This window comes from Benincasa hispida, chromosome 9, assembly GCF_027475165.1.
Source record: "Benincasa hispida cultivar pf3 chromosome 9, pf3_genome.v1.1, whole genome shotgun sequence".
In the NCBI taxonomy this organism is placed as follows: domain Eukaryota; kingdom Viridiplantae; phylum Streptophyta; class Magnoliopsida; order Cucurbitales; family Cucurbitaceae; genus Benincasa; species Benincasa hispida.
In genome coordinates this window covers 9,623,690-9,628,871 of record NC_143486.1, presented here as the reverse complement: position 1 = coordinate 9,628,871, position 5,182 = coordinate 9,623,690, and the positions used below count along the sequence as shown (strand labels likewise).

The following is a 5,182-nucleotide window of genomic DNA, read 5'->3' as shown; positions in this document are numbered from 1 at the left end:
TTGGTAAATGTGACCTTATATCAATTTTAACTACAAATTACTAAACATGGCCTAAATGTATAACTATGTTAATTTAACATATTATTGCCAATTAAATTATAAATTTAATTTAAACCTTTAGAAAGTTAAAATAAAATAAATGTATATTAGATAGGGAAAAAAAAACAAGGGAAATTATTTAAAATAACAAAACTACTAAAAATTTGTGATAGGTTGCGATAGACTGTTATCTGTGTCTATTGTGTCATGATAGACACATATAGTAGTTTATCTGTCGCAGTCTATTATAGATAGACTATGATATTTTATTATTATTTATAAATATTTTAATTTATTTTTCTATATTTAAAAATAATCCTATTGAGAAAAAAATGATAATATGAGAAAAGAATATCACGAAAAAAGAGAGGAAAGAGAATGAAGCTTAGAAACCTTATTAATTATTAGTTTTGGAAGGATATGGAGGACGCCATTGACATTTTTCTGTAACAATACGCTTTCTCATGTCTATTCTAATATTTATTTCTTTGACCCAAACAAATACCATTTTAACCAAAACAACATAATTGAAATGACACATGGTATGGTATGCATTACCGATTAAAAATATGTGGTTAAAATTTTACAGTCTTATTATATTAAAAAAAAAACACGTGTTATTTCGATCTTCATAATCCTTCACTTTTCCTCCTATATCTTAAAATACTGATATGTATTTTTTTAGAAAAATTTAAAATTCGTTATTAAAACTCAACATATTGTTTAAAGTCCATACTATTACTAATATCATCGTTTTAAGAGAGAAAAAAAAACATTTGATATTTGCAATTACAACTATCGTGAATTTAATTTATACCTAACGGTACCGTTATCCCACATTAAAAAGATCGCCTTTTTGGTAGACAGTTGTTTTTTTTTTTTTTTTTTGGGACTATTTTACTACTTTCTTTTATTTATTTTATTTTTTACTTATTTCCGTTATAGTACTATAAGGTTTTTCCCGAGCAAACATATATTTTTAAAGATTTTGACCATTCTTATTCTCAATGACAAAATGGGAAGCATCTCATTGTTGTTAAAAATTTGAATAATTTTTCACCGATATAAAAAAAAGTAAAATAATATTTAGTAAATTTTAGTTTAAGTTTGAAAATATGGGTCGGGGTGTTTAGTAAATAAATAAAAAAAAATCTTATTTTAGATATAATAATTAAAATAGATTTATAATCAATTTATTTTTCAATTTTTTTATAATTTAAAATTTAAAATAATTATTTGCGGTCTTTTTAAATATAAAAAATATATTTAAAAATATTTACACTTTATACAAAAAGCTCACAAGCACTCTTTGGGTTCCTAATTATTTAGTATGATAAATTTTGTTTGTTATAGATTAATTTTTAAATATTAAAAAAATAGCCTTATTTAAAAATATTATGGAATACTTCTTTTAAAAAAAATGAGGCATTTAACTCATGAAAAATATAAAATAAATTTGATTAGGTGAGGAATATATAAATATATAAAATAAATCAAAAACTAAATATTAATGAAAAATTCTACCGGGTTTCAGAGGATACTGCTTTTAAAGTACCTCTGTTTTACCGTAAACAAACGGTATATAGCCTTAAGCCCAGCTTAACAGCTTTGCAACTTATCTAACCAAAATAACTTAAATTTGTTCTAAAAAAAGCTATTCGGGAGCCATAAGATTTTAGCTTTCCTATAAAAATTTTAACCGCTTAAGTTTTTTTTGGTAGAACAACTTATTTATTAACCTACCCATAATCACTTTTAAATTTGTTTTATCGTGTAAAAGCTATTTGGGAGCTTTCAGATTAACCACCAAGGCTATATGATAAATCAACTTGTTTATTAATCTACTCTAAATTGCTTTTAAATTTGTTCACTTATTTGATAAAAATTTTAAATTTTAACTTGCCTAAAAATTTGGTATCTTCCCTTACCCATTTCAAATTTTCATTCCATTAATTTATTTTCTCACATTTATTTCAAATTTTAACTAGTTCAATTTCTTATAACAATTTTTTTAAAGAATCTTTTATAAAAAATTTTAAATTAAACAAAATTAGTTGCAATTCAAATAATATATATTTTCAAATAATTATATTATAATAAATAATAAATTAATTATGAATATAGAAAGTAATTGAAATAATCATCTACTTTTTGTTCATATAGTTAAATTACACAAATGTACTAAACATCATAACCATTTTTTTCTAATTTAAAATTAAACTTCACCAAACACTATCTTATTCCAAATTTTAATCTGTTCAATTTCTTATGATAAATATTTTTAAAAAGAAAAATCTTTTATAAAAAGATTTTAGTTAAACAAAATTAGTTACAATTCAAATCATATATATTTTTAAACAATTATATTATAATAAATCATAAAATGATAATCTACTTTTGTTCATATAACTAAATGACACAAATTTGATATTAATTTACTAAACATCATAGCTAATTATTTTCTAATGTAAAATTAAACTTTACCAAACACTATTTTACTTTTTCACACCAGGATTTTTTTTAAAGCACGACTACCTCTACTTGCAATTATTTTAAAAGGTACGGATAATTTCAAACTAAGTCTTATTTTTTAGAAGGTCAATTTTATGATAATAGTACTTTGTTAACTTAAGTTCAAAACTCTACAAATAAATTTTGAGAAATTTAAAATATAACTTTGTATATTTTTTCCAAAAAGCAGAGTTCTTGTAGCCAAATACATTTTGTATCATCAATTTGAATGTCTTAAAAGCAAATGTTCTTTGGCCAAGCTTCAAATCCTCTATATATCTCCATTTCTTGAACTAAAAAACTAATTTTTACTTTTTGTTACAAACGTAAAAGAAATAAATTGAAAAAATTGTAAGACTAATTCTTAAATATGAAAGGATGGTTATTAATCACACTCTTCTATAGTTTCAAGTTAGTTCATTACCTCTCCAATTTTCTTGTAATTAATTTTTAGTCATTATAATCCACACTTTTTCCTTAGCACTTGTTCTAGCAATTCAAATACAAAAAGCCACTGGCACATCCAGTACCTCTCTCAACCTCCACCCGTTTGGGAGAAAACGTTTTATAAACAGGTTAAGCAATAAGTAACAACAATTTTACATATACTCCAGATATGGGGAAGATCTAAAGTGAAAACTTTTAAACACTAAAAAATATTCAATAAAATTCATACAACACAAACATTTGAGAGAAAAGTTAAAAAGAGTGATCATAGATAGGGAGAAGTATTTCAAACTTATATCTAAGCAGTTATTATTATTATTTTTGTAGTTATCTTGTGATTATTAAGAGTATACATATGTTAGTTTTTTTTTAAAAAAAAAAATGTCTAGTAACAAAATCAATAAAACACAACACATTTTTACATTTGAATAATTATCAATCAAATTTAGAAACATCAAAGTTTTGCTTCAATTGAAATAAACATTAAAGTTTCTTTTACCAATTATAAGAACCCAAACACAAAAGCAAAATTTGACCAAACCATAAACTCTTGATCTCTAATTTAAACAAAAACAAGCATCTCTCACTCTAAATTAAAAATTCCCCACCAAAAGAAAATCAAAATATTTACATTAGTTTCTTCAATTTTCCAATACTATCAATATCAACCCCTATTTTTCAAATAAAATTTTTGAAAAAGATTATCTTTTTAGCCCCTAAAATCTTAAAAGGTAACTTATTATTGAAGACTCAGGGACTAAAAAGTAATTTTACGAAATACGGTTTCCTTTCAATTTTCAAAACCTACCGTGATCGGCGCTTGCCGGCCACCGGCACTCTCTGTTTCTGGCCGCTCGATTTTCCGAAAGCGCTGCAGAGTCCACAAGCAGAAACTCTAGGCGACGGCGGTTCCACCGCCGGAGACACCGTCTCTTTACTCCGGAACCCCCGCCCTTCGCCGTGATTTGATCGGCTTGGGTCAGTCGTTTTGATCGGGGGAATATTTCTTGCGGTCCTCAGCTCCGCAACGGCGCTGGATTCTCCGTCGTCTTTCCCCGACTTTTTAAGCTCCTCCGATATGAACTTGTCGTCCCAAACAACACCGGAAGATCCCTGCCGGCGGAAGGACACCACAGATCTCTGTAGACCAGCCATGGTCGCCCCTTTTCTCAATCTGCTCCGTCTCTTTTTTGTTTTCTCTCTGAATTAAGTCTAAAACGACTTATCTGAAGAGGAGGAGCATATGATGGGATTTTAATTAGTTTTGGGAAACAGGGGAACTTAGTCAACAGATTTATTTTAAGGATTTTAATAGGTCAATTATTGATGCTTCTTCAATTAGGAGAATTTTTTAAAAAATAAATAAGTAAATAGCATTTTGGTGGAATATTTTTATTTCATTTTATTATAATATTTTACCGTCAATAAATCTTAAATCTAATTCGGTATGTTGTAAAATGAGGAGGAAATGTAACATATATTCAATGGTGTATTTCAAAGATCTTAGAATTTATAAGATATAAAAAGATAAAAAGATTTAGAAGAAGATGACAGAAAATATATTTAGGAACAGGGGACTTTTTAAATATAAAAAAAATATTTAAAAATATTTAAATTTTATAAAAAATATATATATAAAGATTTTAAAGATTTTTCTATTTATAAGAATTTTCCTCAATATCTTTATATATATATATATATATAATTCGAATATTTATAATATTATATATTTGATTAATCAGTTATAATTGTCCAAAAAAATAGTGTTTGAAAATAATTTTTTTGGATAAATATTAATTTTTATCTCTAGATTTTGAGTTTGTATCGGCTTAAATCTAAAACTAATAGTTGTATCAATTTAAATTCAAACTAATAATTGTATAATTTAAACTCTGAACTTTTATAAATATATCAATTTAAATCCGAAACTATCCTCAATTACTAGTTTAAATTAATACAATTATTAGTTTGAGGTTTAAATTGATATATTTATGAAAATTTAGAGTTTAAATTGAAACAATTATTAGTTTAATATTTAAATTGATATAACCCAAAGTTTAGAGGTGTAAATTGATATTTGTTCTAATTTTTTATCCGTTAAATATAATAATAATTTTTATATGAGACTTTTTTAAAAAAAGAAAAAAGAAAAATTAAAAATAAATTGCTGGGAGTAATTTTTAGT

The 5,182-nt window shown here is 24.9% G+C and overlaps 1 pseudogene; it reads right to left on the bottom strand.

The window, feature by feature from the left end:
• Positions 1-3,441: 3,441 nt before the first annotated feature.
• On the bottom strand, positions 3,442-4,272 carry LOC120086546 (MAPK kinase substrate protein At1g80180 pseudogene; annotated as a pseudogene).
• Between the last annotated feature and the right edge of the window lie 910 nt (positions 4,273-5,182).